The following is a 17,489-nucleotide window of genomic DNA, read 5'->3' on the forward strand; positions in this document are numbered from 1 at the left end:
ATTCATATCACAAATCATTTTTACTTTTGACTTTTAACTGTTTGGTTTCAAAGGATCCAAAACCCCCTTCCTTTATATCTGACGCTTTTTGGTACTGAGTGGATACAGTTCTGGCTGTCTAGTCAAGATGGAGACAAAATATCAAAAGCATAGTGCCCCGTGTGAGGATCGAACTCACGACCTTCAGATTATGAGACTGACGCGCTACCTACTGCGCTAACGAGGCAAGCTTCTAGCAAGGATGTGCCAAACTTACTTACTGAAAGCAATTAAGTTCTTGTTTTTCCACATTGACAACGTCTTGAGACAACAACACTTCTCATATGGTCTAGTGGTTAGGATTCCTGGTTTTCACCCAGGCGGCCTGGGTTCGACTCCCGGTATGGGAATGCTGCTTTTTCTGTACTATCTCTGACATTCAAAGGCCGACACAGTTGTTTGCATAAAAAAGCAGTTCAGGTAAAATTTGCACTTTGCAGCCAAAGTTGCAAAACGTTAGGGTCTTGGCACTTCATTTCCAACTCTTGCACAACACTTTTATAGGTTTCATAGCTCAAACTATTCTCAACTATCATTTTTTACTTCAAAATGTCGTAGAACTCAAAAACTCGTATGGCCTGTCCTTTGGCCTCCAATTTCCATTCTAATCTGTAGAATTTAACAACTGAATGGCAAAGTTCTCAAGCTCCCCAGTCAAAGAAAAGGAGTGAACTGTACCCTATCTGAGGGAAAACCTCATAATCATCAGAAAAAGCCACTAGCTCCTAACTACTGTTCAAATGAGTCAAGTTTAAACTGTTGAAAGGAAAAAGTTTTTTAATCAAAGCAACACTCTTTTTTTTTTTTTTTTTATTAAAGGCCTCTCATTTTTTCTGTAACTCTTTGCGTTATCCCATTTGACCAAGCAACCAGTATTCTTAGTTTACTGGTTCGATTCCTGCTATGGGATTGCCACTTTTTCTGTAATAATTCATGCATTGAAAGGTCGACACAAGCCATGCATACAGTCAGTCTAGCTTGGATTTGTCTTTGCAGCAAAAAATTCTGACCACAATAGATTTTGGACATTCATTCCATTCTTTTGCTCAATACTCTATTTGAATTCATATCACAAATCATTTTTACTTTTGACTTTTAACTGTTTGGTTTCAAAGGATCCAAAACCCCCTTCCTTTATATCTGACGCTTTTTGGTACTAAGTGGATACAGTTCTGGCTGTCTAGTCAAGATGGAGACAAAATATCAAAAGCATAGTGCCCCGTGTGAGGATCGAACTCACGACCTTCAGATTATGAGACTGACGCGCTACCTACTGCGCTAACGAGGCAAGCTTCTAGCAAGGATGTGCCAAACTTACTTACTGAAAGCAATTAAGTTCTTGTTTTTCCACATTGACAACGTCTTGAGAGAACAACACTTCTCATATGGTCTAGTGGTTAGGATTCCTGGTTTTCACCCAGGCGGCCTGGGTTCGACTCCCGGTATGGGAATCCTGCTTTTTCTGTACTATCTCTGACATTCAAAGGCCGACACAGTTGTTTGCATAAAAAAGCAGTTCAGGTAAAATTTGCACTTTGCAGCCAAAGTTGCAAAACGTTAGGGTCTTGGCACTTCATTTCCAACTCTTGCACAACACTTTTATAGGTTTCATAGCTCAAACTATTCTCAACTATCATTTTTTACTTCAAAATGTCGTTGAACTCAAAAACTCGTATGGCCTGTCCTTTGGCCTCCAATTTCCATTCTAATCTGTAGAATTTAACAACTGAATGGCAAAGTTCTCAAGCTCCCCAGTCAAAGAAAAGGAGTGAACTGTACCCTATCTGAGGGAAAACCTCATAATCATCAGAAAAAGCCACTAGCTCCTAACTACTGTTCAAATGAGTCAAGTTTAAACTGTTGAAAGGAAAAAGTTTTTTAATCAAAGCAACACTCTTTTTTTTTTTTTTTTTATTAAAGGCCTCTCATTTTTTCTGTAACTCTTTGCGTTATCCCATTTGACCAAGCAACCAGTATTCTTAGTTTACTGGTTCGATTCCTGCTATGGGATTGCCACTTTTTCTGTAATAATTCATGCATTGAAAGGTCGACACAAGCCATGCATACAGTCAGTCTAGCTTGGATTTGTCTTTGCAGCAAAAAATTCTGACCACAATAGATTTTGGACATTCATTCCATTCTTTTGCTCAATACTCTATTTGAATTCATATCACAAATCATTTTTACTTTTGACTTTTAACTGTTTGGTTTCAAAGGATCCAAAACCCCCTTCCTTTATATCTGACGCTTTTTGGTACTGAGTGGATACAGTTCTGGCTGTCTAGTCAAGATGGAGACAAAATATCAAAAGCATAGTGCCCCGTGTGAGGATCGAACTCACGACCTTCAGATTATGAGACTGACGCGCTACCTACTGCGCTAACGAGGCAAGCTTCTAGCAAGGATGTGCCAAACTTACTTACTGAAAGCAATTAAGTTCTTGTTTTTCCACATTGACAACGTCTTGAGACAACAACACTTCTCATATGGTCTAGTGGTTAGGATTCCTGGTTTTCACCCAGGCGGCCTGGGTTCGACTCCCGGTATGGGAATGCTGCTTTTTCTGTACTATCTCTGACATTCAAAGGCCGACACAGTTGTTTGCATAAAAAAGCAGTTCAGGTAAAATTTGCACTTTGCAGCCAAAGTTGCAAAACGTTAGGGTCTTGGCACTTCATTTCCAACTCTTGCACAACACTTTTATAGGTTTCATAGCTCAAACTATTCTCAACTATCATTTTTTACTTCAAAATGTCGTAGAACTCAAAAACTCGTATGGCCTGTCCTTTGGCCTCCAATTTCCATTCTAATCTGTAGAATTTAACAACTGAATGGCAAAGTTCTCAAGCTCCCCAGTCAAAGAAAAGGAGTGAACTGTACCCTATCTGAGGGAAAACCTCATAATCATCAGAAAAAGCCACTAGCTCCTAACTACTGTTCAAATGAGTCAAGTTTAAACTGTTGAAAGGAAAAAGTTTTTTAATCAAAGCAACACTCTTTTTTTTTTTTTTTTTTTTTTTTTTTTTTTTTTTTATTAAACGCCTCTCCTTTTTTCTGTGACTCTTTGCGTTATCCCATTTGACCAAGCAACCAGTATTCTTAGTTTACTGGTTCGATTCCTGCTATGGGATTGCCACTTTTTCTGTAATAATTCATGCATTGAAAGGTCGACACAAGCCATGCATACAGTCAGTCTAGCTTGGATTTGTCTTTGCAGCAAAAAATTCTGACCACAATAGATTTTGGAAATTCATTCCATTCTTTTGCTCAATACTCTATTTAAATTCATATCACAAATCATTTTTACTTTTGACTTTTAACTGTTTGGTTTCAAAGGATCCAAAACCCCCTTCCTTTATATCTGACGCTTTTTGGTACTGAGTGGATACAGTTCTGGCTGTCTAGTCAAGATGGAGACAAAATATCAAAAGCATAGTGCTCCGTGTGAGGATCGAACTCACGACCTTCAGATTATGAGACTGACGCGCTACCTACTGCGCTAACGAGGCAAGCTTCTAGCAAGGATGTGCCAAACTTACTTACTGAAAGCAATTAAGTTCTTGTTTTTCCACATTGACAACGTCTTGAGACAACAACACTTCTCATATGGTCTAGTGGTTAGGATTCCTGGTTTTCACCCAGGCGGCCTGGGTTCGACTCCCGGTATGGGAATGCTGCTTTTTCTGTACTATCTCTGACATTCAAAGGCCGACACAGTTGTTTGCATAAAAAAGCAGTTCAGGTAAAATTTGCACTTTGCAGCCAAAGTTGCAAAATGTTAGGGTCTTGGCACTTCATTTCCAACTCTTGCACAACACTTTTATAGGTTTCATAGCTCAAACTATTCTCAACTATCATTTTTTACTTCAAAATGTCGTAGAACTCAAAAACTCGTATGGCCTGTCCTTTGGCCTCCAATTTCCATTCTAATCTGTAGAATTTAACAACTGAATGGCAAAGTTCTCAAGCTCCCCAGTCAAAGAAAAGGAGTGAACTGTACCCTATCTGAGGGAAAACCTCATAATCATCAGAAAAAGCCACTAGCTCCTAACTACTGTTCAAATGAGTCAAGTTTAAACTGTTGAAAGGAAAAAGTTTTTTAATCAAAGCAACACTCTTTTTTTTTTTTTTTTATTAAACGCCTCTCATTTTTTCTGTAACTCTTTGCGTTATCCCATTTGACCAAGCAACCAGTATTCTTAGTTTACTGGTTCGATTCCTGCTATGGGATTGCCACTTTTTCTGTAATAATTCATGCATTGAAAGGTCGACACAAGCCATGCATACAGTCAGTCTAGCTTGGATTTGTCTTTGCAGCAAAAAATTCTGACCACAATAGATTTTGGACATTCATTCCATTCTTTTGCTCAATACTCTATTTGAATTCATATCACAAATCATTTTTACTTTTGACTTTTAACTGTTTGGTTTCAAAGGATCCAAAACCCCCTTCCTTTATATCTGACGCTTTTTGGTACTAAGTGGATACAGTTCTGGCTGTCTAGTCAAGATGGAGACAAAATATCAAAAGCATAGTGCCCCGTGTGAGGATCGAACTCACGACCTTCAGATTATGAGACTGACGCGCTACCTACTGCGCTAACGAGGCAAGCTTCTAGCAAGGATGTGCCAAACTTACTTACTGAAAGCAATTAAGTTCTTGTTTTTCCACATTGACAACGTCTTGAGAGAACAACACTTCTCATATGGTCTAGTGGTTAGGATTCCTGGTTTTCACCCAGGCGGCCTGGGTTCGACTCCCGGTATGGGAATGCTGCTTTTTCTGTACTATCTCTGACATTCAAAGGCCGACACAGTTGTTTGCATAAAAAAGCAGTTCAGGTAAAATTTGCACTTTGCAGCCAAAGTTGCAAAACGTTAGGGTCTTGGCACTTCATTTCCAACTCTTGCACAACACTTTTATAGGTTTCATAGCTCAAACTATTCTCAACTATCATTTTTTACTTCAAAATGTCGTTGAACTCAAAAACTCGTATGGCCTGTCCTTTGGCCTCCAATTTCCATTCTAATCTGTAGAATTTAACAACTGAATGGCAAAGTTCTCAAGCTCCCCAGTCAAAGAAAAGGAGTGAACTGTACCCTATCTGAGGGAAAACCTCATAATCATCAGAAAAAGCCACTAGCTCCTAACTACTGTTCAAATGAGTCAAGTTTAAACTGTTGAAAGGAAAAAGTTTTTTAATCAAAGCAACACTCTTTTTTTTTTTTTTTATTAAACGCCTCTCATTTTTTCTGTGACTCTTTGCGTTATCCCATTTGACCAAGCAACCAGTATTCTTAGTTTACTGGTTCGATTCCTGCTATGGGATTGCCACTTTTTCTGTAATAATTCATGCATTGAAAGGTCGACACAAGCCATGCATACAGTCAGTCTAGCTTGGATTTGTCTTTGCAGCAAAAAATTCTGACCACAATAGATTTTGGACATTCATTCCATTCTTTTGCTCAATACTCTATTTGAATTCATATCACAAATCATTTTTACTTTTGACTTTTAACTGTTTGGTTTCAAAGGATCCAAAACCCCCTTCCTTTATATCTGACGCTTTTTGGTACTGAGTGGATACAGTTCTGGCTGTCTAGTCAAGATGGAGACAAAATATCAAAAGCATAGTGCCCCGTGTGAGGATCGAACTCACGACCTTCAGATTATGAGACTGACGCGCTACCTACTGCGCTAACGAGGCAAGCTTCTAGCAAGGAGGTGCCAAACTTACTTACTGAAAGCAATTAAGTTCTTGTTTTTCCACATTGACAACGTCTTGAGAGAACAACACTTCTCATATGGTCTAGTGGTTAGGATTCCTGGTTTTCACCCAGGCGGCCTGGGTTCGACTCCCGGTATGGGAATGCTGCTTTTTCTGTACTATCTCTGACATTCAAAGGCCGACACAGTTGTTTGCATAAAAAAGCAGTTCAGGTAAAATTTGCACTTTGCAGCCAAAGTTGCAAAACGTTAGGGTCTTGGCACTTCATTTCCAACTCTTGCACAACACTTTTATAGGTTTCATAGCTCAAACTATTCTCAACTATCATTTTTTACTTCAAAATGTCGTAGAACTCAAAAACCCGTATGGCCTGTCCTTTGGCCTCCAATTTCCATTCTAATCTGTAGAATTTAACAACTGAATGGCAAAGTTCTCAAGCTCCCCAGTCAAAGAAAAGGAGTGAACTGTACCCTATCTGAGGGAAAACCTCATAATCATCAGAAAAAGCCACTAGCTCCTAACTACTGTTCAAATGAGTCAAGTTTAAACTGTTGAAAGGAAAAAGTTTTTTAATCAAAGCAACACTCTTTTTTTTTTTGTTTTTTTTTTTTTTATTAAACGCCTCTCCTTTTTTCTGTGACTCTTTGCGTTATCCCATTTGACCAAGCAACCAGTATTCTTAGTTTACTGCTTCGATTCCTGCTATGGGATTGCCACTTTTTCTGTAATAATTCATGCATTGAAAGGTCGACACAAGCCATGCATACAGTCAGTCTAGCTTGGATTTGTCTTTGCAGCAAAAAATTCTGACCACAATAGATTTTGGACATTCATTCCATTCTTTTGCTCAATACTCTATTTAAATTCATATCACAAATCATTTTTACTTTTGACTTTTAACTGTTTGGTTTCAAAGGATCCAAAACCCCCTTCCTTTATATCTGACGCTTTTTGGTACTGAGTGGATACAGTTCTGGCTGTCTAGTCAAGATGGAGACAAAATATCAAAAGCATAGTGCCCCGTGTGAGGATCGAACTCACGACCTTCAGATTATGAGACTGACGCGCTACCTACTGCGCTAACGAGGCAAGCTTCTAGCAAGGATGTGCCAAACTTACTTACTGAAAGCAATTAAGTTCTTGTTTTTCCACATTGACAACGTCTTGAGACAACAACACTTCTCATATGGTCTAGTGGTTAGGATTCCTGGTTTTCACCCAGGCGGCCTGGGTTCGACTCCCGGTATGGGAATGCTGCTTTTTCTGTACTATCTCTGACATTCAAAGGCCGACACAGTTGTTTGCATAAAAAAGCAGTTCAGGTAAAATTTGCACTTTGCAGCCAAAGTTGCAAAACGTTAGGGTCTTGGCACTTCATTTCCAACTCTTGCACAACACTTTTATAGGTTTCATAGCTCAAACTATTCTCAACTATCATTTTTTACTTCAAAATGTCGTAGAACTCAAAAACTCGTATGGCCTGTCCTTTGGCCTCCAATTTCCATTCTAATCTGTAGAATTTAACAACTGAATGGCAAAGTTCTCAAGCTCCCCAGTCAAAGAAAAGGAGTGAACTGTACCCTATCTGAGGGAAAACCTCATAATCATCAGAAAAAGCCACTAGCTCCTAACTACTGTTCAAATGAGTCAAGTTTAAACTGTTGAAAGGAAAAAGTTTTTTAATCAAAGCAACACTCTTTTTTTTTTTTTTTTTATTAAAGGCCTCTCATTTTTTCTGTAACTCTTTGCGTTATCCCATTTGACCAAGCAACCAGTATTCTTAGTTTACTGGTTCGATTCCTGCTATGGGATTGCCACTTTTTCTGTAATAATTCATGCATTGAAAGGTCGACACAAGCCATGCATACAGTCAGTCTAGCTTGGATTTGTCTTTGCAGCAAAAAATTCTGACCACAATAGATTTTGGACATTCATTCCATTCTTTTGCTCAATACTCTATTTGAATTCATATCACAAATCATTTTTACTTTTGACTTTTAACTGTTTGGTTTCAAAGGATCCAAAACCCCCTTCCTTTATATCTGACGCTTTTTGGTACTAAGTGGATACAGTTCTGGCTGTCTAGTCAAGATGGAGACAAAATATCAAAAGCATAGTGCCCCGTGTGAGGATCGAACTCACTACCTTCAGATTATGAGACTGACGCGCTACCTACTGCGCTAACGAGGCAAGCTTCTAGCAAGGATGTGCCAAACTTACTTACTGAAAGCAATTAAGTTCTTGTTTTTCCACATTGACAACGTCTTGAGAGAACAACACTTCTCATATGGTCTAGTGGTTAGGATTCCTGGTTTTCACCCAGGCGGCCTGGGTTCGACTCCCGGTATGGGAATGCTGCTTTTTCTGTACTATCTCTGACATTCAAAGGCCGACACAGTTGTTTGCATAAAAAAGCAGTTCAGGTAAAATTTGCACTTTGCAGCCAAAGTTGCAAAACGTTAGGGTCTTGGCACTTCATTTCCAACTCTTGCACAACACTTTTATAGGTTTCATAGCTCAAACTATTCTCAACTATCATTTTTTACTTCAAAATGTCGTTGAACTCAAAAACTCGTATGGCCTGTCCTTTGGCCTCCAATTTCCATTCTAATCTGTAGAATTTAACAACTGAATGGCAAAGTTCTCAAGCTCCCCAGTCAAAGAAAAGGAGTGAACTGTACCCTATCTGAGGGAAAACCTCATAATCATCAGAAAAAGCCACTAGCTCCTAACTACTGTTCAAATGAGTCAAGTTTAAACTGTTGAAAGGAAAAAGTTTTTTAATCAAAGCAACACTCTTTTTTTTTTTTTTTTTTTTTTTTTTTTTTTTTTTTTTTATTAAACGCCTCTCATTTTTTCTGTGACTCTTTGCGTTATCCCATTTGACCAAGCAACCAGTATTCTTAGTTTACTGGTTCGATTCCTGCTATGGGATTGCCACTTTTTCTGTAATAATTCATGCATTGAAAGGTCGACACAAGCCATGCATACAGTCAGTCTAGCTTGGATTTGTCTTTGCAGCAAAAAATTCTGACCACAATAGATTTTGGACATTCATTCCATTCTTTTGCTCAATACTCTATTTGAATTCATATCACAAATCATTTTTACTTTTGACTTTTAACTGTTTGGTTTCAAAGGATCCAAAACCCCCTTCCTTTATATCTGACGCTTTTTGGTACTGAGTGGATACAGTTCTGGCTGTCTAGTCAAGATGGAGACAAAATATCAAAAGCATAGTGCCCCGTGTGAGGATCGAACTCACGACCTTCAGATTATGAGACTGACGCGCTACCTACTGCGCTAACGAGGCAAGCTTCTAGCAAGGATGTGCCAAACTTACTTACTGAAAGCAATTAAGTTCTTGTTTTTCCACATTGACAACGTCTTGAGACAACAACACTTCTCATATGGTCTAGTGGTTAGGATTCCTGGTTTTCACCCAGGCGGCCTGGGTTCGACTCCCGGTATGGGAATGCTGCTTTTTCTGTACTATCTCTGACATTCAAAGGCCGACACAGTTGTTTGCATAAAAAAGCAGTTCAGGTAAAATTTGCACTTTGCAGCCAAAGTTGCAAAACGTTAGGGTCTTGGCACTTCATTTCCAACTCTTGCACAACACTTTTATAGGTTTCATAGCTCAAACTATTCTCAACTATCATTTTTTACTTCAAAATGTCGTAGAACTCAAAAACTCGTATGGCCTGTCCTTTGGCCTCCAATTTCCATTCTAATCTGTAGAATTTAACAACTGAATGGCAAAGTTCTCAAGCTCCCCAGTCAAAGAAAAGGAGTGAACTGTACCCTATCTGAGGGAAAACCTCATAATCATCAGAAAAAGCCACTAGCTCCTAACTACTGTTCAAATGAGTCAAGTTTAAACTGTTGAAAGGAAAAAGTTTTTTAATCAAAGCAACACTCTTTTTTTTTTTTTTTTTTTTTTTTTTTTTTATTAAACGCCTCTCCTTTTTTCTGTGACTCTTTGCGTTATCCCATTTGACCAAGCAACCAGTATTCTTAGTTTACTGGTTCGATTCCTGCTATGGGATTGCCACTTTTTCTGTAATAATTCATGCATTGAAAGGTCGACACAAGCCATGCATACAGTCAGTCTAGCTTGGATTTGTCTTTGCAGCAAAAAATTCTGACCACAATAGATTTTGGACATTCATTCCATTCTTTTGCTCAATACTCTATTTAAATTCATATCACAAATCATTTTTACTTTTGACTTTTAACTGTTTGGTTTCAAAGGATCCAAAACCCCCTTCCTTTATATCTGACGCTTTTTGGTACTGAGTGGATACAGTTCTGGCTGTCTAGTCAAGATGGAGACAAAATATCAAAAGCATAGTGCTCCGTGTGAGGATCGAACTCACGACCTTCAGATTATGAGACTGACGCGCTACCTACTGCGCTAACGAGGCAAGCTTCTAGCAAGGATGTGCCAAACTTACTTACTGAAAGCAATTAAGTTCTTGTTTTTCCACATTGACAACGTCTTGAGACAACAACACTTCTCATATGGTCTAGTGGTTAGGATTCCTGGTTTTCACCCAGGCGGCCTGGGTTCGACTCCCGGTATGGGAATGCTGCTTTTTCTGTACTATCTCTGACATTCAAAGGCCGACACAGTTGTTTGCATAAAAAAGCAGTTCAGGTAAAATTTGCACTTTGCAGCCAAAGTTGCAAAATGTTAGGGTCTTGGCACTTCATTTCCAACTCTTGCACAACACTTTTATAGGTTTCATAGCTCAAACTATTCTCAACTATCATTTTTTACTTCAAAATGTCGTAGAACTCAAAAACTCGTATGGCCTGTCCTTTGGCCTCCAATTTCCATTCTAATCTGTAGAATTTAACAACTGAATGGCAAAGTTCTCAAGCTCCCCAGTCAAAGAAAAGGAGTGAACTGTACCCTATCTGAGGGAAAACCTCATAATCATCAGAAAAAGCCACTAGCTCCTAACTACTGTTCAAATGAGTCAAGTTTAAACTGTTGAAAGGAAAAAGTTTTTTAATCAAAGCAACACTCTTTTTTTTTTTTTTTTATTAAACGCCTCTCATTTTTTCTGTAACTCTTTGCGTTATCCCATTTGACCAAGCAACCAGTATTCTTAGTTTACTGGTTCGATTCCTGCTATGGGATTGCCACTTTTTCTGTAATAATTCATGCATTGAAAGGTCGACACAAGCCATGCATACAGTCAGTCTAGCTTGGATTTGTCTTTGCAGCAAAAAATTCTGACCACAATAGATTTTGGACATTCATTCCATTCTTTTGCTCAATACTCTATTTGAATTCATATCACAAATCATTTTTACTTTTGACTTTTAACTGTTTGGTTTCAAAGGATCCAAAACCCCCTTCCTTTATATCTGACGCTTTTTGGTACTAAGTGGATACAGTTCTGGCTGTCTAGTCAAGATGGAGACAAAATATCAAAAGCATAGTGCCCCGTGTGAGGATCGAACTCACGACCTTCAGATTATGAGACTGACGCGCTACCTACTGCGCTAACGAGGCAAGCTTCTAGCAAGGATGTGCCAAACTTACTTACTGAAAGCAATTAAGTTCTTGTTTTTCCACATTGACAACGTCTTGAGAGAACAACACTTCTCATATGGTCTAGTGGTTAGGATTCCTGGTTTTCACCCAGGCGGCCTGGGTTCGACTCCCGGTATGGGAATGCTGCTTTTTCTGTACTATCTCTGACATTCAAAGGCCGACACAGTTGTTTGCATAAAAAAGCAGTTCAGGTAAAATTTGCACTTTGCAGCCAAAGTTGCAAAACGTTAGGGTCTTGGCACTTCATTTCCAACTCTTGCACAACAGTTTTATAGGTTTCATAGCTCAAACTATTCTCAACTATCATTTTTTACTTCAAAATGTCGAGGAACTCAAAAACTCGTATGGCCTGTCCTTTGGCCTCCAATTTCCATTCTAATCTGTAGAATTTAACAACTGAATGGCAAATTTCTCAAGCTCCCCAGTCAAAAAAAAAGAAGTGAACTGTACCCTATCTGAGGGAAAACCTCATAATCATCAGAATAAGCCACTAGCTCCTAACTACTGTTCAAATGAGTCAAGTTTAAACTGTTGAAAGGAAAAAGTTTTTTAATCAAAGCAACACTCTTTTTTTTTTTTTTTTTTTTTTTTTTTTACGCCTCTCATTTTTTCTGTGACTCTTTGGGTTATCCCATTTGACCAAGCAACCAGTATTCTTAGTTTACTGGTTCGATTCCTGCTATGGGATTGCCACTTTTTCTGTAATAATTAATGCATTGAAAGGTCGACACAAGCCATGCATACAGTCAGTCTAGCTTGGATTTGTCTTTGCAGCAAAAAATGCTGACCACAATAGATTTTGGACATTCATTCCATTCTTTTGCTCAATACTCTATTTGAATTCATATCACAAATCATTTTTACTTTTGACTTTTAACTGTTTGGTTTCAAAGGATCCAAAACCCCCTTCCTTTATATCTGATGCTTTTTGGTACTGAGTGGATACAGTTCTGGCTGTCTAGTCAAGATGGAGACAAAATATCAAAAGCATAGTGCCCCGTGTGAGGATCGAACTCACAACCTTCAGATTATGAGACTGACGCGCTACCTACTGCGCTAACGAGGCAAGCTTCTAGCAAGGATGTGCCAAACTTACTTACTTAACCCCTTCACGACCGCGGGCCGTAAAATTACGTCCTATTTTAACGTGACTTAACGACCAGGGACGTAATTTTACGGCTTCATTTGATTGCCGTGGCCATAGCAACAGCTTTCAAATGATGTCCCCTGCTGTTTCTTACAGCAGGGGACCTTTGCTTGACCCCAGGGGGGGCGGCATCGCCACCCCCTATCGACGATCGATGTGATTGGCTGTTCAAATCTGAACTGCCAACCACATCGATCGCACTAATTTCGGCAAAAATAATGCCCGAATTAGTGCGATCCTGTGAGATCCAGCTATGAGATGCCGCAGCTGCAGCAGCATATCATAGGTGGACCTCAAACATGCCACCCCCAGCCCCTGCAGCACTGATTGGAGCGATCGTGCTATGACGCGCAATCGCTCCAATCAGTGTGCAGTGGGGCGGTCTGATCTGCCGGTGGCCGCCCTCCCCAGGCCTGTGCTGGCCTGTGAGCCCTCCCCCAACATGTCTGCAGCGTGGAGTGGCTGGTACTTTTGGTACCACGCCACCGCTGCTGCCGCCGCCGCCGCCTCTGATGTCTCCGCCGCTGCAGCTCTAATGGTAAGTATTCCGCTCCCTGCGCGCTCCCGTGAAGGCCCCTGCGCGCTCCCGTGAAGGCCCCTGCCCGTGCCCCCCCCGATCTGCCCCCCTACGCCCCGATCTGCCCCCCCGGCATCCCGATCTGCTACCACCGCTGCTGCTGAGGTCACCGCTGCTGCTGCAAAGTGAGTACTGTGCTCACTTTGCAGCCCGTGCGCACTCCCGTGGTGCCCCTGCGCGCTGCCGTGATAGCCCCTGCCGTGCCCCCCCCGCGATCTGCTCCCCCCAACCACCACCCCCCCCCCCCCCCGACATCCCGATCCGCTCCCCCCGCGATCTGACTGCCTCCCCCATTATTTCTATTCTGCTTCTGCAGCTCCCTCTCCGGTCTCCCCCTCTGCTCTCCCCCCCCTCCCCCTCTGCTCTCCCCACCTCCCCCTCTGCTCTCACCCCCCTCTCTGCTCTCACCCCCCCCTCTCCCCCTCTGCTCTCCCCCGACGTCCTCTTACCTGTCTTCACCGGCCTGATCACATCTGCGTCCATCGCTGGGTCCTTCCTGGGCATTCTGCTGATCTGCCTGCTGCTCCTGTAAAGCTGTCCATCTCTCTGCCATCTGTTCCTCTGCAGCTCTTCTGGTCAGTGATCCTCCTGCTAGTCCTCTGGGTACTGTGAGTATAACTTTTTTTTCCGTATCCCCTGTCCATTTTTACACCTCATCCGTCCGTGCGTCCCGCCAAGCGCTGATCAGGGATGCAGATAACGGATCGGCATCCCTGCTCAATTTTTGGCGTGACTTTTTTTCCATATCCCCGACGCTTTTTGTATCGCATCCGTCCGTGCGTCCCGCCAAGCGCTGATCAGGGATGCAGATAACGGATCGGCATCCATGGTCAATTTTTGGCGTGACTTTTTTTTCCGTATTCACGACGCTTTTTGTATCGCATCCGTCCGTGCGTCCCGCCGAGCGCTGATCAGGGATGCAGATAACGGATCGGCATCCATGGTCAATTTTTGGCGTGACTTTTTTTTCCGTATTCACGACGCTTTTTGTATCGCATCGGTCCGTGCGTCCCGCCGAGCGCTGATCAGGGATGCAGATAACGGATCGGCATCCATGGTCAATTTTTGGCGTGACTTTTTTTTCCGTATCCCCGACGCTTTTTGTATCGCATCCGTCCGTGCGTCCCGCCAAGCGCTGATCAGGGATGCACATAACGGATCGGCATCCATGGTCAATTTTTGGCGTGACTTTTTTCCGTATTCACGACGCTTTTTGTATCGCATCCGTCCGTGCGTCCCGCCGAGCGCTGATCAGGGATGCAGATAACGGATCGGCATCCATGGTCAATTTTTGGCGTGACTTTTTTTTCCGTATTCACGACGCTTTTTGTATCGCATCGGTCCGTGCGTCCCGCCGAGCGCTGATCAGGGATGCAGATAACGGATCGGCATCCATGGTCAATTTTTGGCGTGACTTTTTTTTCCGTATCCCCGACGCTTTTTGTATCGCATCCGTCCGTGCGTCCCGCCAAGCGCTGATCAGGGATGCACATAACGGATCGGCATCCATGGTCAATTTTTGGCGTGACTTTTTTCCGTATTCACGACGCTTTTTGTATCGCATCCGTCCGTGCGTCCCGCCAAGCGCTGATCATGGATGCACATAACGGATCGGCATCCCTGCTCAATTTTTGGCGTGACTTTTTTCCGTATTTGCGACGCTTTTTGTATCGCATCCGTCCGTGCGTCCCGCCAAGCGCTGATCAGGGATGCACATAACGTATCTGCATCCATGGTCAATTTTTGGCGTGAATTTTTTTTTTACGTATCCCCGACGCTTTTTTTTATCGCATCCGACCGTGCGTCCTGCAGCGGCCGATCAGTGCACTGCGTCTGTGCGTTTGAAAAGTCAAATGGCGCTCCTTCTCTTCTGAGCCCCGCCATGCGCTCAAACAATTACTTTCCACCACATATGAGGTATCTGCGTACTCAGGAGAAATTGCACAATACGTTTTATGGTGCATTTTTTCCTGATAGCCTTGTGAAAAAAAAAGCTACCTAGTTGAAGCAACCGTTTTGTGGTAAAAAAAAAAATTTTTCTTTTTACGGCTCAACGCTATAAACTTCTGTGAAGCCCCCAGGTGTTCAAAGTGCTCACCAAACATCTAGAAAAATTATTTGAGGGCTCTAGTTTCCAAAATGGTGTCACTTGTGGGGGAGCTCCACTGTTTAGGCACCATAGGGGGTCTCCAAACGTGACATGGCGTCCGCTAATGATTCCAACCAATTTTGCTGTCAAATGGCGCTCCTTCTCTTCTGAGCCCCGCCATGCGCCCAAACAATTACTTTCCACCACATATGAGGTATCTGCGTACTCAGGAGAAAATGCACAATACATTTTATGGTGCATTTTTTCCTGATAGCCTTGTGAAAAAAAAAGCTACCTAGTTGAAGCAACCGTTTTGTGGTAAAAAAAAATTTTTTTCTTTTCACGGCTCAACGCTATAAACTTCTGTGAAGCCCCCAGGTGTTCAAAGTGCTCACCAAACATCTAGAAAAATTATTTGAGGGCTCTAGTTTCCAAAATGGTGTCACTTGTGGGGGAGCTCCACTGTTTAGGCACCATAGGGGGTCTCCAAACGTGACATGGCGTCCGCTAATGATTCCAACCAATTTTGCTGTCAAATGGCGCTCCTTCTCTTCTGAGCCCCGCCATGCGCCCAAACAATTACTTTCCACCACATATGAGGTATCTGCGTACTCAGAAGAAAATGCACAATACATTTTATGGTGCATTTTTTCCTGATAGCCTTGTGAAAAAAAAAGCTACCTAGTTGAAGCAACCGTTTTGTGGTAAAAAAAAAATTTTTTCTTTTCACGGCTCAACGCTATAAACTTCTGTGAAGCCTCCAGGTGTTCAAAGTGCTCACCAAACATCTAGAAAAATTATTTGAGGCCTCTAGTTTCCAAAATGGGGTCACTTGTGGGGGAGCTCCATTGTTTAGGCACCTCAGGGGGTCTTCAAACCCGACATGGCGTCCGCTAACAGGTGCAGCTAATTTTGCACTCAAAATTTCAAATGGCGCTCCTTGCCTTCCGAGCACTGCTGTGTGTCCAAACATTTGATTTCCACCACATATGAGGTATCTGCGTACTCAGGAGAAAATGCACAATACATTTTATGGTGCATTTTTTCCTGTTACTCTTGTGAAAAAAAATCTACCTAGTTGAAGCAACCGTTTTGTGGTAAAAAAAATTTTTTTTCTTTTCACGGCTCAACGCTATAAACTTTTGTGAAGCCCCCAGGTGTTCAAAGTGCTCACCAAACATCTAGAAAAATTATTTGAGGCCTCTAGTTTCCAAAATGGGGTCACTTGTGGGGGAGCTCCATTGTTTAGGCACCTCAGGGGGTCTTCAAACCCGACATGGCGTCCGCTAACAGGTGCAGCTAATTTTGCACTCAAAAATTCAAATGGCGCTCCTTGCCTTCCGAGCACTGCTGTGTGTCCAAACATTTGATTTCCACCACATATGAGGTATCTGCGTACTCAGGAGAAAATGCACAATACATTTTATGGTGCATTTTTTCCTGTTACCCTTGTGAAAAAAAAAGCTACCTAGTTGAAGCAACCGTTTTGTGGTAAAAAAAATTTTTTTTCTTTTCACGGCTCAACGCTATAAACTTTTGTGAAGCCCCCAGGGGTTCAAAGTGCTCACCAAACATCTAGAAAAATTATTTGAGGCCTCTAGTTTCCAAAATGGGGTCACTTATGGGGGAGCTCCATTGTTTAGGCACCTAAGGGGGTCTTCAAACCCGACATGGCGTCCGCTAATGAGTGCAGCTAATTTTGCGTTAAAAAATTCAAATGGCGCTCCTTCCCTTCCGAGCTCTGCCGTGCGCCCAAACAATTGATTTTTACCACATATGGGGTATCAGCGTACTCAGGAGAACATGCACAATAAATTGTATTGTGTACTTTCTCTTTTCTCCCTTGTAAAAATGAAAATTTTATGGCTAAAGTAACATTTTTGTGTTAAAAAGTAAAATTTTCATTTTTTCCTTCCACATTGCTTTGGTTCCTGTGAAGCACCTAAAGGGTTAATAATCTTATTGGATGTGGTTTTGAGCAGTGTGAGGGGTGTAGTTTTTAGAATGGGGTCACTTTTGGGTATTTTCGGTCACCTCGGCCTCTCAAAGTCACTTCAAATGTGATGTGGTCCCTAAAAAAATTATTTTGTAAATTTTGTTGGAAAAATGAGAATTTGCTGATGACCTTTGACCCCTTCTAACTTCCTAACGGAAAAAAAATTTGTTTCGAAAATTGCGCTGATGTAAAGTAGACAAGTGGGAAATGTTATTTAGTAACTATTTTGTGTGACATATCTCTCAGATTTATGGGCATAAATTTTCAAAGTTTGAAATTTGCGAAATTTTCAAAATTTTCGCCAAATTTCCTAAATTTTCACAAATAAACGCAGAAAATATCG

General features: G+C 41.5%; 8 non-coding genes across 8 annotated transcripts; all 8 read right to left on the reverse strand.

Moving 5' to 3' along the window:
• Nucleotides 1-153: 153 nt before the first annotated feature.
• TRNAM-CAU (transfer RNA methionine (anticodon CAU)) lies at nucleotides 154-226 on the reverse strand. The gene has a single exon. It is a non-coding gene; the product is annotated as a tRNA-Met (tRNA).
• A 1,028-nt stretch (nucleotides 227-1,254) lies between these two features.
• TRNAM-CAU (transfer RNA methionine (anticodon CAU)) lies at nucleotides 1,255-1,327 on the reverse strand. Its single transcript has one exon. It is a non-coding gene; the product is annotated as a tRNA-Met (tRNA).
• A 1,028-nt stretch (nucleotides 1,328-2,355) lies between these two features.
• TRNAM-CAU (transfer RNA methionine (anticodon CAU)) lies at nucleotides 2,356-2,428 on the reverse strand. Its single transcript has one exon. It is a non-coding gene; the product is annotated as a tRNA-Met (tRNA).
• Nucleotides 2,429-4,575: 2,147 nt separating this feature from the next.
• Nucleotides 4,576-4,648, reverse strand: TRNAM-CAU (transfer RNA methionine (anticodon CAU)). Its single transcript has one exon. It is a non-coding gene; the product is annotated as a tRNA-Met (tRNA).
• Nucleotides 4,649-5,674: 1,026 nt separating this feature from the next.
• Nucleotides 5,675-5,747, reverse strand: TRNAM-CAU (transfer RNA methionine (anticodon CAU)). The gene has a single exon. It is a non-coding gene; the product is annotated as a tRNA-Met (tRNA).
• A 1,037-nt stretch (nucleotides 5,748-6,784) lies between these two features.
• On the reverse strand, nucleotides 6,785-6,857 carry TRNAM-CAU (transfer RNA methionine (anticodon CAU)). The gene has a single exon. It is a non-coding gene; the product is annotated as a tRNA-Met (tRNA).
• Nucleotides 6,858-9,008: 2,151 nt separating this feature from the next.
• Nucleotides 9,009-9,081, reverse strand: TRNAM-CAU (transfer RNA methionine (anticodon CAU)). Its single transcript has one exon. It is a non-coding gene; the product is annotated as a tRNA-Met (tRNA).
• Nucleotides 9,082-11,222: 2,141 nt separating this feature from the next.
• Nucleotides 11,223-11,295, reverse strand: TRNAM-CAU (transfer RNA methionine (anticodon CAU)). The gene has a single exon. It is a non-coding gene; the product is annotated as a tRNA-Met (tRNA).
• Between the last annotated feature and the right edge of the window lie 6,194 nt (nucleotides 11,296-17,489).

This window comes from Anomaloglossus baeobatrachus, chromosome 4 (assembly GCF_048569485.1).
Source record: "Anomaloglossus baeobatrachus isolate aAnoBae1 chromosome 4, aAnoBae1.hap1, whole genome shotgun sequence".
Lineage (NCBI taxonomy): Eukaryota > Metazoa > Chordata > Amphibia > Anura > Aromobatidae > Anomaloglossus > Anomaloglossus baeobatrachus.